Raw genomic sequence first — 19015 nt, forward strand, 5'->3', positions numbered from 1 at the left:
GAAGGCCATTAACTAAGTATGGTCTGTTCTTACATAACAAAACACAAAACTACAATAACCCCAACCCTTGAGTCTTTGTTACTTACAATGTCCAAATAGCTCTAAATTAAGTCTTTGTTACTTAGAATATGTTCCCCATACTAAAGTGTTACCGATAGTTTTCCTGTTTTGAATAAGGTGTTGTTTTATAAAGGTACCTTCATAATTTTCATTTAGATTTTCTTCTCCTAGGAACACAAGAACATACTCATGTTATTCTGATCCGCGGCTCCGTGCCACAACCATGATTGGCTAAAAGCTGATGACTCATTTGAACAGGCTTGTAAGGGGCTGGCAAGAAGAGGGTGGATGGGGGGGATGCTTAGGAGGAGTGGTAGGTGGTGTCCAACGGGGAAAAGGAGTAGATTTCACCCACAACCTCTACAATAGTACATTATTATTGTGGGAACACTCTGTTTCCACACACACACACACACACACACACACACACACACACACACACACACACACACACACACATACACACACACCACACAGATGCATGCAGATAGAGTCAGCTTAATGTAAACACATTTTCACAGACGCGAGGGAGGGAGCTAGAGAGAGAAAGCAAAGGAAGAGAGACCGATGACAGCCAGCAGCCCCCAGCCTCCTCTCTGCTCCTGCTATAGTTGGGTGCAAGGCAGCACTGACAGAGCTTGCTTGTCGTCTCCGAGACAGGAAAGAGGGAGAGTGGCGTGAGCTGCACATGCATTGCAGTCAGTCCGCTGGTTTGAGTCCAGTTTGAGCTTCTTACTCCACCCAGCACACTTCATATCTCAGTCGCTGGGAGCTTCTGCCAAAACAGGTGAGTGTGTATGCAGCATCTTGATGGAATCACTCATCCACCTTAGCCTCATTATACTTCATCTGAAAGTGTGCGTTTAGCTGTTTTCAAAAATATAGCCGTATTGAAAAACCTGTCTTGATTGGAGAAATGCCTTTGCTTAAAGTTTTCCTAATGTAACGGGTGCCTCCATTATATTGCGAGAGTGGAGGTAGTGTTTTTTTTTTTTCTTCTTCAAGGCTTGTTTATCTCCTGAGTGACAGGTGAAAAAGACAACTGGGACTTGGGGAAAAGCATGTGCTCTGATAGGAGTGGATGTGTCTGATGTCCCCTTTCCCCATGTGTACGTCCGTGTGTCCCTGAAAGAGCGAGTGGGTGGAGTGGGAATCGTTTTAGCAATGGCTCTGCCAGCGTTATCGCAGTCTTGTTTTGATAAGCAAGAAGGAAGAACAACATAAAAGAAGACTGCCAATTCTGATGCAGCGCTGAAGGCGGACTGGAGTATTTGAAGCAATGCAAATGCGCACACACATTGCCTTTCACAGCGTGTGGACACAGTAGTAAATCGACAACTGTCTGGGAAATCTGGGGGTGTTTGCATTGCAGATTTTGCCTGTTTTTCTTGGGCTTAGCTTAAGCCTTTAGTCTCAGATGCACATGAGAACGATTGCATCCATTCTGATTTGTTGTTGCACCGACAGAAGACAATCTGTGTAGGACAAGATAGCCTAATCAGCATAAGAGTGTGCCCAAAATACTGGCTTTATTTCACAAAAGACTAATCAAATATAGTCCGAAAATGATCCTTGCATTATGAAAATTGGTATTTTGTAATAACGTTACATTATCATTCTAAAACTCGTATGTTATCTATACAATAACCACTGCTTCTCATCCATGTTAGAATTCTTGTAACGCCTGCTCTTCATCTTGGGATGTAATTTGTGTGTAATGGCAATGGCAGCTTGTCAGTGACTGCAGGGAATCGAGCAGGTCATGCCTTTTAACACACAACTTGTTGAGTTCTTTCGAACTTGTAGGCCATAGGCAGAGAGGACTGAGGAATAGTAGTTTTTGGTTTTGTTTTTTAAAAAAAGCTTCTCAAGGCTGCACGAGAAGACACGATCCTGGCTGACACTGTGACTGAAAGCTTCCCCTCAGTGTTTGTGTCTCTGTGGATGAGAACGCTGCAATCTTTTGGCTCCAAGTGTCAAATCTGTCAGCAATGGAATGTTGAGGAATCAGTGGCAGCTCCCTGTTGACCCAACTGCATCCTTTTATCATCCATCCATCCATCCATCCATCCATCTCTGCCTTCATGTTGCCCCCACCAGATTTGGAATGTTTGTTTCTTCACTTTCAGCGAGCACTACACCCCCTCCCACCAGCAGCAGCATCACCACTCTGGTCACCACAGAAACGGCTGATTCAGAAAGGGTGGGCGGGTGTCTCAAAGCTCTCGCTGCTGTGCCCCATACGGTGCTTTCACAGTGCGCTTGTGCTTCTGTGCTGCTTTTATGTGCTTGATATGCTGACTGCTCAGGTGGCTCACGTAGATGTTACACAATTCTGTCAATACAACAAAGGCTATGTGTTCGCCTCCTTCAAAGGACGTGTTTGGTTCTGAGCTGAATTATCTTTTAACAGTTAGCATTTTCTGAGAGATGAGCCTACGTTTTGTTTTTTTATATAGTTGACTTTATTGGGGATTGTGCAACTACATTTGTCTCGACTTGTCTTGTAATTCAAGTGTTTGTGTATTGAGAGTGCTCAGGTTCATTTAGCTAAAACACACTTGGCACCTGGGTCGCAGTCCCCCCGTTGTGTGTTTAAAGATGACAGCGTCCTCATTAATAATGTACACTCTTATGACCAGGACATTTAATAATAGATACACCATGACCTTTGTATTATATAAGATGGAAAAGGTGCACAGTTGAAATGAAATGAAATGATGGAAATACACAAATCTCCAATTTGTCAGGATCAATGATCAGTTACCAAATATTGCAGCAGTTTCTGAATGCATAATAGCTGCTGTAATTGCAGAATTTGTGTTTTGTATATGCTGTTTAATCCGTTTTGCTGCATGTTTAGAATTACTTCAGTTGTCATGGTGATGGTCGGTACAGACACTTAAAACGCCGCATTTTTGAAAGGTTTCAGAACAGAAAATGAAACTTGTGTTCCAACGCATCTGAGTTGGACCCTGCGAGCTTGTCCTGCTGTGTCAGATTAAATTAAAATGAGAATATGTTCTCACGTAGGAAATGATGATGGCGAGCAGTTTTTTATGTTCTTTTTGAACAGTCATTTCCCAAGATTAGTGAATATTATGTTAATATCTACAGTTGTCTTTATAATGTAGGAATGGCATATTGGAAGTGGCTCTCAGTCTATAAATGCCTTAACAACAAACAACTTCATTAATTTGGAGACAAATAGGTTGGATGATGTGCTTTATTTTTAGTTATAGGTGTAGAAGTATATATGTGTGTGTGCCTACTGCAGAGGTTTTTCCATCTTGCTCTGTTCAGCCATTACAGTCAGCAGTGACGCAGCCCAAGACTGCAGACCCGTCACAAGACTGCCAGAACAAAGAACAAAGAGCCTACACTGTCTTTTCAGAGACAAACTCACCACAGATGCTCACAAAGATGTAGCTTTTTTACATTGCATCAAAGAGGCTTAGATTGTGAGTGTGACATGATACTTGAGTGCACCTGTTGCTTTGTGATCAGGTACCTTCCGGGGCCTATGTGTGTGACCCAGGGGCCGCTCCGTTGTTTGGTAATCTCCGTTTACACGCACAGTAAATATGAAGTGTGAGGAGGACAATTTTGCTACTTACTCACAGGTGTGCACACTTCTTTGATGGATAATTAATGTGACTGCTTTCTAAAGGAATCATACAATCCAACACAAAATTATTCATACACGATGATATTTTATGTAGTAATGTCTGATACAAATGTCAAATATTTGTCATTACTGTCTCAAATGCAACTTTTTGGCAGGCGTACGTTTTCAGCTCGCAATTTATTTTTTATTGGCCCCTTGGCATGCTCTAAGAATACAATTATTTGCTATTAACTAGATATATATTGTAGATATCACGCTAATTTGCTTTGTCATCAGTAACAAAATGATGTAAATATTTCTGTATTTTTAAAAAAATCAAAAAATCATAATGATAAAAAGCTGCGATGAGGTGGCGACTTGTGGCCTTCCGCCCGAGTGCAGCTGGGATAGGCTCCAGCACCCTCCTGACCCGGAAAGTGGCAAGCGGTAGAAAATGGATGGATGATGATGAAAAGATATAACTTTGAGTGCAGTAAACTGATGTTTTTGTATATTGTTTTAGTTGTATGTTATGAAAACAGTAGTTTTCTGAGTTGAACAGCAATTGTTGTATTTGTGTAAAAAGGGGGCAGATATTATATGATTATGGTTTTACTTTATTTTGAATGTGCATACAGTTACAATATTGTACATTACACATTCCAGTTTTTCATAACAAGATATGCAAAAAGGAGTAGGAAGAAGCAGAGCCGATTAAATCTAAGCCCTTTTCTGTTTAATAGCAGTTTCTAACACATTTGTTCACTTACAGTGCTCAATTTGTAACATAAACAATTCACATAAATGTATAATAAATAAAGTTCTCATGAATAAATGGTTAAGTAAGTTGTGATTCACATAATGAGGTGAATAAGATGAACTAATTTTTCGATAAGGTTGAAGATGTTTCTCAGGAATCTTCTTCTTTGTACTTTCTAAAGCGTTTGAGTTTGAATAGTGTCATAACCGGTCTGTCCCGGTCAGGTCCGGTGTTGGTTTGTGGTTGTTCTCCTTAGTTTAGTGTATATTCATGTTGCCAGTATTCATCGTCCTCCTTTGTTTACGTTCTTGTAGCTAGGAACATCTGAGCTCAGGCACGTTTTTCTGTTTGTTGATTAGTGGCGCCACCTGCCATCGCCACTAATCAATCCCTTATATTTCTCCGGTTCACCCTGCCTTCCTCACAGGTCCATTGTTCGCTTTATACGACAGTTATGTTTCTGGGTTGTTGTCATACTTGTATTATGTACCTTATTACCTTTATTTGAGCTTTACCTGCTCAGTGGCCTTGTGGTTAGAGTGTCCGCCCTGAGATCAGTAGGTCGTGAGTTCAAACCCCGGCGGAGTCATACCAATTATTTCGATTACGCATGCACCTCCTGGTACCCTAGCACCTCCAAAACCCTCAAATCTAAACTCCAAACATCCCAGAACAAGCTAGTCAGATTACTTCTAGACCTCCACCCCAGACCCTACCTCAGTCCTACCCACTTCTCCAAAGTGGGCTGGCTCAGGGTGGAGGACAGAGTAAAACAACTTGCACTGAGCCTAGTCTATAAAATCCGCAACACCTCCCTGATACCGAAGTACATGTCAAAACTACCGCCATAACCACAACACCAGGGGGAGCTCCACCAACCACGTTAAACCCAGATTCCGATCTAACAAAGGTCTTAACTCATTCTCTTTCTGTGCCACATCAATGTGGAATGCGCTCCCAACAGGTATAAAAGAAAGGGCATCTCTATCCTCCTTCAAAACCGCAATAAAAGTACACCTCCAGGCAACTTCAACTCTAAACTAACACCCTCCCCGGATTGTTAATAATAAAATATAAACAATCAAATGTAGATACTTTTCTTATGCCTTCTGATCTCTCTCTCTCTCTATGTCCACTACTTGCTGTACATATCCTACCAAGTCAGACTTACACTGTTTCAATATCCATTTCTCTGTTCTCAATTGTTGATGACTGATAATAACAACCAAACCTAGCCCCCCCCACCCCGAATTGTAAATAATGTAAATAATTCAATGTATACACCCTGATGATTATCTTGTGTGATGACTGTATTATGATGATAGTATATATGATAGTGGACCCCGACTTAAACAAGTTGAAAAACTTATTCGGGTGTTACCATTTAGTGGTCAATTGTACGGAATATGTACTTCACTGTGCAACCTACTAATAAAAGTCTCAATCAATCAATCAAACCAAAGACTATAAAAATGGGACCCATTACCTCCCTACTTGGCACTCAGCATCAAGGGTTGGAATTGGGGGTTAAATCACCAAAATAATTCCCGGGTGCGGCCACCGCTGCTGCTCACTGCTCCCCTCACCTCTCAGGGGGTGAGGGTGATGGGTCAAATGTAGAAGATAATCTCACCACACCTAGTGTGTGTGTGACAATCATTGGTACTTTAACTTGTAACTTTTATGCTACAATCTACGTTTGTATATAGTATTAGTCTTGTTTGCTATGTTGAGTAAGCACAGAACTTCCCCTGCACTTTTCTTAGCGGTGCAGACCTTTTTTGTATTTTTGCCTATTTGAATGAAAGATTATTACCTGCACATTGCTTCCTGCCCGTCCTACAGCATCCTGGTGAACAAAACTGTCACTACACGATTGTTACCGGGAAAAACACGATCAGCCCACAAAATCAGGGAGTATTAGCGACACAATTTCAATCACTTTCACTCTACTGTACTGTCATTAGACAGAATGACGTTCAGGGGCACCAATGACTCCAAACGAGTAATCCTTTTTTAAATGTTGAGTTTTTTAAACGAGGCACTTCACTTGAATCTAATCTGCAGGCTAACAAAAAGTAGACTTTTAAATTGTCAGTATTGTGAATTTATGTATCTGATATATATCTGGAAATAAAGTAGTAAAAAATATTGATATCTTTGTCATTTAAGGCTGCTGAGTAGATTGTTCGGGTTTCTGTTCGGATTCGTACGGTTTCAAAATAAATTATTTATTCTTGAATAACTTTTATTTTGTTCTGTTATTTTGTATGTAATGTTTTATATGACATTATTGAAGTAAAGATTACAAAAAAGAAAACCATGGTAACAATAATGGCTTGCATTTATATAGCTGACGTTAAACAAGTTGACAGGAAGTGACGTCGTCTGTGCGCACGCATTGGAACAATCTTGTCTTCCGGTACTGATCGTGTGAAAACTACAATGTCCGGCTCGCGCAAAGCTTTTCGGTTAAAACTTTAATATATATGGAAATATCTGAAAATGTCACATGTTGGAAAAACGTCTCAAGTTGTGCAAATTCCAAACAACTCATTTGGAGGAAGTATGAAGGAAGGCAAAATTGTTTCTTGAAGATCTCCGCAATGACTCCATGGTTTGGTTTACCTACTCAGTGGCCTAGTGGTTAGAGTGTCCGCCCTGAGATCGGTAGGTTGTGAGTTCAAACCCCGGCCGAGTCATACCGAAGACTATAAAAATGGGACCCATTACCTCCCTGCTTGGCACTCAGCATCAAGGGTTGGAATTGGGGGTTAAATCACCAAAAATGATTCCCGGGCGTGGCCACCACTGCTGCCCACTGCTCCCCTCACCTCCCAGGTGGTGATCAAGGGTGATGGGTCAAATGCAGAGAATAATTTCGCCACACCTAGTGTGTGTGTGACAATCATTGGTACTTTAACTTTAACTTTAACTTTAAAAAAACAAAGAACAAATAAATTCAGATGCCAAATACACAAAAACAGGCACCAATAGGTAACACAAGTTGGGTTTGCAAAATAGGGCGCCTTTTATCCATTCCATAATTGAATTCTACATACTGATATGCTCAAGTTTTTAAGTGTTGTACGTACATACAAATGTTTAAAGTTTAAAGTTTGTCACACTGTTTTTTTTCACAGTTATAAGGTTATACTTCCTTCTGTTCCTTTTCTTTCATGATTTTTTTTAATGTATTAATTTTTTTTTATTGGACATTGAGTGAATGAAATGCAAATAAAATATAATAAATTGGAAAATGTCTGACGTGAGTGATCACAAGATCATCAGTGAGTTTTGGTAAAATAAATAATACAATCATTAAAATTGGTGGCAAGGGCAAAAATGTCAGAATCAGTCATAATCAGTAATCAATAATCAGGCATAATGTTGCACTTACTACCTTGTGTACCTAACCAGTAAGATGAGCAGTAGTGATAAATGCAGGATCACTATTTGGCTGGCAGTAGGTCACTCTTACATCAGTACACTGATGGCATACTGTAATAACCAATGTAGAAATAATGTATAATCTGTTAATAAGGGTACTGTATATGTCAATGTGAAGTGGCCCAGAAAATACAAAAAAAGTCAAATTATTTCAATAGGAAGGAGGATAATTTAACAACAACAATAATACCTGTCAAGCAAATATTTGTAGGTTTTAAATCAGTGCCGTTAAATGTAATGAGATTAATCAAAAAGAATTATGGAATTAATCATGTAAAGTATTAATCACACAGTTTGTTTTGAGCGCACCTGCTCTATGACCTTAACCTGAAAGGCAGCACTAGTTGTTATACGGTCAGTGATCAGGTCAATACGTCAGACTCTGACTGCTGTGCTCGTTGGTAAATGTCACTTCATATTGAAACCCAACAGGTCTTGATAAAAAAAAACTGTTTTAAGAAATATGAATGACGTGCATTCAAGTAACACACTTAAGACACATTCTGATAGTAAAATTGCATTTGAGTCAAAATATTTGGGTCTTTTAATTTATACAAGTGAGTAACAACTTGTGATTAATTAAGATTACCGTATTTTTCGGAGTATAAGTCGCACCGGAGTATAAGTCGCACCTGCCAAAAATGCATAATAAAGAAGGAAAAAAACATATATAAGTTGCATTTTTTGGGGAAATGTATTTGATAAAACCCAACACCAAGAATAGACATTTGAAAGGCAATTTAAAATAAATAAAGAATAGTGAACAACAGGCTGAATAAGTGTACGTTATATGACGCATAAATAACCAACTGAGAACGTGCCTGGTATGTTAACGTAACATATTATGGTAAGAGTCATTCAAATAATTATAACAAATAGAACATGCTATACGTTTACCAAACAATCTGTCACTCCTTATCGCTAAATCCCATGAAATCTTATACGTCTAGTCTCTTACGTGAATGAGATAAATAATATTATTTGATATTTTACGGGAATGTGTTAATAATTTCACACATAAGTCGCTCCTGAGTATAAGTCGCACCCCCGGCCAAACTACGAAAAAAACTGCGACTTATAGTCCGAAAAATACGGTAATCCAAATTCAAATTAACCGGTTTTTAAAATATATTGTTTGACACCACCATTTTGAATAAATATGGACTTTAAAAGGTTCCATCTGTTCATCCAAAATGTATCGTTTCTTATGAACCAGATGCCCTGCATTGTTATTGCTGTGTATTATTTTTATTTTGTAATGAACAGCAATGAAACATTCTGTACTACTCAGTGGCCTAGTGGTTAGAGTGTCCGCCCTGAGATCGGTAGGTTGTGGGTTCAAACCCCGGCCGAGTCATACCAAAGACTATAAAAATGGGACCCATTACCTCCCTGCTTGGCACTCAGTATCAAGGGTTGGAATTGGGGGTTAAATCACCAAAAATGATTCCCGGGCGCGGCCACCGCTGCTGCCCACTGCTCCCCTCACCTCCCAGGGGGTGATCAAGGGTGATGGGTCAAATGCAGAGAATAATTTCGCCACACCTAGTGTGTGTGTGACAATCATTGGTACTTTAACTTTAACTTTAACTTTAAAAAAACAAAGAACAAATACATGTTGCTAATTTTATATTTTAAATGTGTGATGTGTCATCCAGGAAAAATTGCTTGAATTCTGGTTTGCTCTAGCAGTATTGTTGCACCCTGAAAACAAATGGTTCACAGTTTTAAGGTAACCAATTAATATTCCAATGAGGACTGGAAGTATACCTTCTGTCTTTGACCATATTTGACTGTGGGATACTTTGGAAAGTCCTTTGCACAAAGTTGCAGTGCGTACGAACTAAACTGCTAGCCTCACTGCTCCGGTCCCACTTCTCCATCTGGACAAACACTTGCAGCCATCTGCAGCTCTTCTCTTACTGGATGACCTCGATGACAGTTGTGTGGCCTTTAGATTGAAATGGTGCCTTCAGGGAAAAATTGAAGACAATCTGAAGAATAGGAGAAGACAACACTATGGCAGAGAGATTTTTTTTCAATCTTGTGCTTCAAATTTGACCGACCACACTGTTTCTTCAATCTTGTGTCACAGTGTGTCTTAAGAAAATGCTGATTGGATAAATATGCACTTTATGTATGGTTAAAAAGAGAGACTGTGTTTTTCCCTCAAATGTAAAGTTACATTCAGGGAGAATTGATGGGACGCAAGGAAGCAGACACAATAATGCTGCAGGCGCGGGATGGATACTTGGACCGATCGATACCTTCCCCAGACTGACAGTAGGATGTAAATATTACTGCTGATTGATGTGAGACAGGTATTCTTTGGTGCTGCACTGCCCTGAGGTTATGCACTCACTCTATCTTTTAAGTAATGACATCATTACGAAGCTCCTTTTAGACATGTAGGCACACTCATTTAAAGGCCATTCGAGATAGCTCACGTAAGCGCACAATGAACTAAATGTAACACCCACATGCATGTGTACTTGCACGTGGAAAACGTTAAATGATAGCAGCAAAATGAACACACTGCATTTGGCTTTAAATTAAAAGATATTACTAACACTGTTTATGTTTAATTTTAAGCTGTCACCAAAGATAAAGCAGGGTGATCTTAACTCTCACCCTGGCGGCTGCGTGCAGCACAGTTAATAAGTCACCTAACGATCCCCATTGAAAACAGACTTAAAAGGGACCTATGGTGATTTTAATGTACATTTAAAACACATCCTTATTATCTAGATCAGGGGTGTCAAACTTGTTCTTAATGAGGGCCACATCCCAGTTTGGCTGCCCTTAGAGGGCCACTTAATTGTAACTGCGAATTTATTCTGCCATCCATCCATTTTCTACTGCTTGTCCCTTTACTATTGTAAATGTATAATCGCTCTATGATATAATTACAGGGCAACACGGTGGCACTCCCACCTCCAAAGATGGGGGATCCGTAGGGATAGACAGATTGGCAACACTAAATTGGCCCTAGTGTGTGAATGGGAGTGTGAATGTTGTCTGTCTATCTGTGTTGGCCCTGCGATGAGGTGGCGACTTGTGCAGGGTGGACCCCGCCTTCCGCCCGAGTGTTGCTGGGATAGGCTCCAGCTCTCTGCGACCCTGAAAGGGACACGCCATAGAAAATGGATGGGTGGATGGATATAATTACACAATTGTCTATGCATTTGATTATTTTTATATATAACTTGCTTTGAAATCATAAGACGAGGTGCCAATAGAAATATGTAGGTATTTATTATTGGAATATTTTCTTGCATGATCAGATAATATTAAAGGGGTCATATTATGTTTTTTTTCTACATTTAAACACTTCCTTGTTGTTTACATAACATGTAATAATGGTTCTTTGGTCAACATTTTGCATAGATTGTGTTTTTTCCAGACCATCTACAAACCGCTTTCTGACCGTGTCTTCAGGATGCGCCGTATTGTGGGCAGTCTTATTTACGTGCCTCCACTTCAACTGTGTTTTCTCCCCGTCAGCCATGTTGTAGTTTTTAGTGCTTCCATATCAAGTCTACTGACAGATATAAGCAAGAACTATACGCTACTTTTTTATAATAGAAATGGCAACAGCGTAGGATGCATGTGCCTGTACGAGCCAGTCTGCCCCACAACAAGAGGATAGAGAAAAAGAAGGAACTTTTTGACTACGATTTAGGACTACAATAGCGGACTCATGCAAAGGTGGGGTAAAACTTTACCATATATGGAGAGATCTGCTGATGTAACTAGGGACAAAAATGTCATCAGTTACTCGAATTCCAAATAGGTCATTTGGAGCAATTATGAAGGAAGGCAAGACTGTTTTATAAATACCTCCACCATGTCTCCATGGTTTGATTTCACATTTTTGGAACAAAATACACAAAAACAGGTACCAACAGGTAAGAGAAGTTGGTTTTGCATAATAGGACCCATTTAAAATTTAAAAGATATGTAGTTGGATGCAGTAAATTTTTTCTGTCAAATTTTAAAAAATCAAATACATTTATTAAATAAATTAAGTGCTTTATTGATGCACATTATTATTATAAGGCTTTTACGGGCCACATAAAAAGAGATGGCCCCCGGGCCTTGAGTTTGCATTAATTATGATGTCCAGTCACATGTATAATCTTCTGTCTGCATGTGTGTGTTAGTTTGTGGAGGCGTTCTGAGATTGGAAATAAAACCACCCTTTCCAAAATAATTAATTTATCTTTTGAATATGCACATGGTTTAAATATATATCTTGACGATCAACGTCACCGCTATTTTTTTCCAAACATAGTCAAAAATAAACTTCATATACCGTATATAGATTAAACCAGTCACAGCAATAGGTACACCTGCCCACTCTTCGATCGATACTGACTTAAGAGCTAGAGAAAAAAGTTGTGTTTTACGAGCCTTTATGTTACTGCATGTCACACTTCGGTGTTATTATGCACATGCCAAGATTAGATGAAAATAATACTTTTACCTACAGTAACTTTTCTTTTTGTTTCGTCTTTTTACTTCGGCGTTTAGCGGCTCATCCAATTTCGTACTGGTTCATTTTGACGAAACAGTCCCGTGCAAAATAAAGAGAAACACGGAAGTATTTATTTTATAGACATTGGAACAAGTGGGATGGCATTAGAAAATAATAAATAACACACAAGCTTCAGCCTGAGACAAGCTCAAGTCAAAAGCCGTTCGTCTCACAGCCTGAAGCAGAGGGAGAGGATGTCTGTGGACTTGCACACTAGAAATGCCCACATAAGTACGTCCGTCAATCAGTGACATCACTGACTTCCCGCTGTTAAAAAAAATACTGCCAGACTCTTTAAAAAGAGGCATCCCAAACTGCTGATAAGCTCACGCCCAATTGCATGAACCTTACGATCTGGTGCTTTGACATTGTTTAACACAATGTAACATCCATCCCATCCATCCATTTTCTACCGCTTGTCCCTTTTGGGGTCGCTGGGGGTGCTGGAGCCTATATCAGCTGCATTCGGGCGGAAGGCGGAGTACACCTTGGGCAAGTCGCCACTATTTATTATAGGTCCCCTTTAAAGGGGAACATTATCACCAGACCTATGTAAGCGTCAATATATACCTTGATGTTGCAGAAAAAAGACCATATAGTTTTTTAACCGATTTCCGAACTCTAAATGGGTGAATTTTGGCGAATTAAACGCCTTTCTATTATTCGCTCTCGGAGCGATGACGTCACATCGGGAAGCAATCCGCCATTTTCTCAAACACCGAGTCAAATCAGCTCTGTTATTTTCCGTTTTTTCGACTGTTTTCCGTACCTTGGAGACATCATGCCTCGTCGGTGTGTTGTCGGAGGGTGTAACAACACGAACAGGGATGGATTCAAGTTCCACCAGTGGCCCAAAGATGCAAAAGTGGCAAGGAATTGGACGTTTGTTCCGCACACTTTACCGACAAAAGCTATGCTACGACAGAGATGGCAAGAATGTGTGGATATCCTGCGACACTCAAAGCAGATGCATTTCCAACGATAAAGTCAAAGAAATCTGCCGCCAGACCCCCCATTGAATCTGCCGGAGTGTGTGAGCAATTCAGGGACAAAAGACCTCGGTAGCACGGCAAGCAATGGCGGCAGTTTGTTCCCGCAGACGAGCGAGCTAAACCCCCTGGATGTCTTGGCTCACACCGTCCCTTATGCCACCGAAGATGATCAAGAGAAGAATATCGACCCTAGCTTCCCTGGCCTGCTGACATCAACTCCAAAACTGGACGGATCAGCTTTCAGGAAAAGAGAGCGAATGAGGGTATGTCTACAGAATATATTAATTGATGAAAATTGGGCTGTCTGCACTCTCAAAGTGCATGTTGTTGCCAAATGTATTTCATATGCTGTAAACCTAGTTCATAGTTGTTAGTTTCCTTTAATGCCAAACAAACACATACCAATCGTTGGTTAGAAGGCGATCGCCGAATTCGTCCTCGCTTTCTCCCGTGTCGCTGGCTGTCGTGTCGTTTTCGTCGGTTTCGCTTGCATACGGTTCAAACCGATATGGCTCAATAGCTTCAGTTTCTTCTTCAATTTTGTTTTCGCTACCTGCCTCCACACTACAACCATCCGTTTCAATACATGCGTAATCTGTTGAATCGCTTAAGCCGCTGAAATCCGAGTCTGAATCTGAGCTAATGTCGCTATAGCTTGCTGTTCTATGTGCCATGTTTGTTTGTGTTGGCATCACTATGTGACGTCACAGGAAAATGGACGGGTGTATATAACGATGGTTAAAATCAGGCACTCTGAAGATTTTTTAGGGATATTGCGTGATGAGTAAAATTTTGAAAAAAACTTCGAAAAATAAAATAAGCCACTGGGAACTGATTTTTAATGGTTTTAACCATTCTGAAATTGTGATAATGTTCCCCTTTAAATTGCAAACTAATGTTGTATTCATATTTTCAGGTTTTAATTTTCATATTGTCTTTATGACCTCACTTTTATTACCTGCAACATGTGCCTACAGAAATACAGCAGGTATGTGTATGCACAATCTATAATACATGCATGATCACTTGAACTGTAAAAAGCTGTCGTGGAAATACTTCACATGAGATGTTTCCTTCTGGAGATTTAATTTAGGTGACTTTGATTTGGTGAGAACGTTGGTGAGAACAATTACAGTCTTAAATACATTCTATGGACCTCCACTGGGGGACCACCTGTCATCAAGCCACTCAGTAACACAATATGATCACCTTCGGCAACGTGTAGCTGTTCTTTCAGGGCTTCCTGCAATTCAGAAGATGAAAATTTTGCCTGCAGCTACTTTGGTGTTATTTTTTCCCATTTGTACAGGCTCACAAGAAGATATGTTACTTTCTGTGCGCCCCAGCGTTTGACTGCCCGTTATTGCAAACCATAGCTGTAGGCATTATGATTTTAACGTTCCCATCCATCTGTCGCTCACTTTCTTGTGAACGTGATAGCTCAGGAATTCACAAAGTCACTGTGACCTCACAAATCCTGCCTCTGGCCATCACTTTGCGACTACAAACGTAAAATGTGGAAAGGATGTTTTTTCATTACCAGGTGGTCACTTCACTGTGGCATCATAATGTTGCACATTATGTTCCTGGCCAAATGTATAAAAGATGCAATTATTATTTGAGTATTTCATTGTCAGCCATATTAACACAGACACTGATTTCAGAGGTTGTTAAAAAGACTTTAAAAATGTACATTTAGATGCCAAGAATCTACAGCCATGATAAAATCTGATTTAGTCAAACATCAGGTCTTATACTCATTTGTATTCATGCTCCTTTATTACCACCTACAAGTTTCCTACACCACTTGTTCTAATTGTGTTTCATGAAACTGTCATGATCTGTGGTCCGGATCATGTTTTGGTTAGTTATGTTCTGTTAATTTTGGACTCCCTTAGTTCCTGTTGTGTGCACTCCTGGGTTTATTTTGGTCACCATGAGGATTAATTGGGTTCACCTGCCTCTGGTTAGTGGTCCCACACTCAGCTGCTGTCAACCACTAATCAGAGAGCTATTTATTCACCTTGCTCGCCCGCTCAGTCTGACGTCATTGTTTGCTGTATGCAACGGTCACATAGGTTCATGTCTTGTTTCAAGTTTATGCTAATTGTTTGCTTCATGCACCTGTCAACATAAGTTCTCTATGTCCATAGTCTATGCTAAGTGTTAAGCTTTAGCTCCAAGTGCGATCAGCGCGTTGTGCCTTCACCTTGTTTTCCGTTTTTTGTACCTTTTTGAGTTTAAAATAATGTTTTTACCTGCACGCCTTGTTAGGAGTAGTTCGTCTGTATTTCGGTAGAACAAACCATCATTCTTGATGAGTCCACCCGTTGTGTGCCTCGTGGTTTTGAGGCAACATTCATCCCGTGGCTAAAAATTGGTCAAAAAAAGGTCTCAATCGTTCCCTAATTGCTTTGGGTCTGTTAAGTACAGCTCAGTCTATATTCAGTAAGATTAGACAATGCATGTTGTTAAAGAATACATTTATTGTATACTAAGAAGAAACTGTTCGGATTTAGTAGTTTATTCGAAGTATCACGTGCATCGTCTTGTTAAAATAACTTTTTCTATCAGATTGTTTTTTGGACCAATTGAACATAAACCTCTGTTGGTGAGTCATTTGATTTTTGTTCAATTTCTAAAATCAAATAAATCTCACTATGTACAGAAATATCTTGATATTTTTAATGCATGATTAATGAAATCTACTGCCTGTTATTGTGATATTGGATAATATCAGCTTGCTGATATACTGTAAGCAGTCCTGCACCAAGTTTACTCGTGACAAGTTCGACAGCGAGTAAAAATCTAAAGGTCCTCCAATAAGCACACAAGGTTTGTATTTTCTTGTATTTTAGTGAGGTCATTTACAAAAGGTAAACATGTAGGCTATAGACTACTAGGCTACACAACGGCTAAGCACACAATTGCACAGAAGCTTGACATATTAAAACACAGCATTTTTCAAAATACACAAGTATCAAATATTTATACTTGCATATTACTTACAGATACAATGTTTCCAAGGCAGAAGCGTATTAGAAAGTATCCACTAACAAACGTGTCTTGATCATTCGCTGTGTCATGAGTCATGCACTAAACTTAATTAATGATTGTGTAAAAAAAGACAAGTAAATTCCTGTTATCAAATGGTTTAGACTTTTTTAAACCTGACTGTTCTCTGTGTGAACATTTTCACTTGTTTGAGCCATTTTAACATTTCACACTACAAAATAATAAAAGTATGTGCTATGATTCGTGCGGATTCATATCAAATCAGTATCTGCCAATACTCTAAGCTCCAGTATTGGTTGAAGTTTTGTTTCAAACAATGCAGTTTTGACATGACAAATGACATATGTTCCATTTCTCTTTACAACATGCTCGAAAAGGAGTAGGAAGAAGAAGAATATTGGTATCTTATCGAAAGTGAAAAAGTTGCATCGGGACGCCCCGAGTAACAAGGCCTCACAGGTTACCCTATAGGCCTGCTTCATGTGTACTCTCTGACGCTTGAGGACTCTGTCTATGGTTGTCAGGCTGACATTGTCAGTGGTCGGAAAGTTCAAATTGTCACCAATGATTCTCTCCCGTATATCCCGTAGTCTCATCACGTTGTTCTCCCGAACCATATCCACAATGAGGACTTCTTGGACTGGTGTGAATCTGGAAGCCCTCCCACCTGCACGTGGCAATCGTTCAACTCTAGAGAAACAAACATACAGTAATTTGGTCAGAAATGGTCCTTGCACTACTGTAACTGCAGTCCTGTAAAAAAAACCACTACATACATACAGTACCTGTTGTATTCTCTGAAGGCCCGAATACAGTAATGGTGGCCACTAAGAATCTGCTGAGGTTTGGTTGGACTCGTTGTCTCTCTTCGGTCATTCTCATGCCGTGGACAATGACGTGGTCAAGGACTGTTGCTCTCACTTCACTTGTAAGGAAAATGTGTTGTTTTGTTCGCCCTCCTTCTCCTCTCCCTCCTCTGACATGAACTCCTCTTCTTCTGCCTTGATCTTCCATTTTTGTTTGGAACGTTCAGCAAACTGCACTGACTTATAAAGGTTGGTCACATTATTTGTAACAGGTGTTTTCAATTTTGAGTCGTTGTGTTTACTGAATGACACCAGGTATGTTCATTGTGTTCAAGTTTTGCATCACATAAGCTTTACAATGCATATTGGAGGAGAGATATATGCAAAATGTGTTTTGGCAAGGGAAAAATGTTTTGAGAAAAAGGGGATAGGTTATGTGAACAGTGTCTGCAGATGAATTGTGTTTGTGGTTGTGGCAAATGGGGGGTAGTTTTACTAAATGTGTTTAGGCAACTGGTCATTTGGTTTAGAGTACTGGGTTTTGTGTTTTAGCAATAGAGAACAACTGTAACATAACATTTAGATTGTTACTGTGACTGATTTAGTAAGTAAGATGACATAAAAGCTCAACAGAAATGAAAGACGGTCGGCAGGATGTTGAAAGGAGACTTTTTTTAATGCAAACAGTCGATCCAACATCAAAACATGTCAAGACACGTTCTCAAACCAATCACACAGTTTTCCGGCTGCAAAATAAAAGCGCTCCGCTATACATTCGGTTTAACTACATTTACAAATTAAAAATGGTACCATGCTTTGTCAATAGGGGAGGGCACCAAATCCGGTACTTTTTTGGCACCGACCAAAACCAGCCAATACAACCGTGCACCGATTCACGTAAGATCCAGCGGTGCCATGTTTTGGTGCCTGGGTTGCGTGTGACGTCACATCTGTTTGAATTAGCACTTAGTACACAAGTGTCGAATACTTGCTAGCACTTGAGAGGAAAACAGGCGATTTCGAGGCAGACATGCTCTTAGTATTCTTGTAACCCATCAATGTTTCATGACAAAAACCCAACTATGCCAAATAGAAAACGCTCTAAATTGCGGCTCGTCTTTTCCAAATGCAATGTCGATGCAGATTATGCTCGCTGCAATATTTGTGATGTAAATATCAAGGCAAGTGGCAGGAATATTTCCAATCTGACGAAGCACCTGGTTAAACACAGGATTTTTCCCATGGCTAAAGAGCGCAGCCAAGTTAGATGTACGGCTACAACTCCTGCATTTGGCACCTTTAGCGACTCGGCTGCAGCCAACAACATGGGGGAAGAAATGGCGTTAATATTTGGTGACGATAACAGCGACATCATCATCCTCTACGTCTGCTCCAAGTAAAAAGCCTACTGTATAAGAATACATTAGCTTTGCATTTTAACTTGCAATAGTTATCATAATCAGCTCGGTTCCTTGTGCTGTACTTTGTAATGATAATGTCAAGTTTTTTCTTCACTTTCATTTGTAGTTTAGTACTTTTGAAAACAAAAACAAAAAACAATTGGTCTTTATTTTTACTCTATGCTCTTTTGCTTATTTGTTTTTAACTTAATTGCATTAATTGCCTCCATGGACCCCCATCCCATATTTTACGGATGGAAAATGAAAGGAGTACATGGAGCTGGGTTTTATTCTGTGCAATACTAAGAAAATAACACTGCATTATTGTATCAATCAATCAATCAATCAATCAATGTTTATTTATATAGCCCTAAATCACAAGTGTCTC

General features: G+C 39.8%; 1 protein-coding gene across 2 annotated transcripts in view; it reads left to right on the forward strand.

Moving 5' to 3' along the window:
- The first annotated feature begins 396 nt into the window (after positions 1-396).
- Positions 397-19015, forward strand: part of LOC133620337 (prickle-like protein 2) — an 87289-nt gene continuing 68670 nt past the window's right edge. For both annotated transcript variants that reach the window (XM_061981758.2, XM_061981765.2), the window contains exon 1: positions 397-847. The gene's annotated coding sequence lies outside the window, so the exon portion shown is untranslated. The remainder of the gene's footprint in view (positions 848-19015) is intronic.

The sequence above is a fragment of the Nerophis lumbriciformis genome, linkage group LG01, assembly GCF_033978685.3.
Source record: "Nerophis lumbriciformis linkage group LG01, RoL_Nlum_v2.1, whole genome shotgun sequence".
Taxonomy (NCBI): Eukaryota; Metazoa; Chordata; class Actinopteri; order Syngnathiformes; family Syngnathidae; genus Nerophis; species Nerophis lumbriciformis.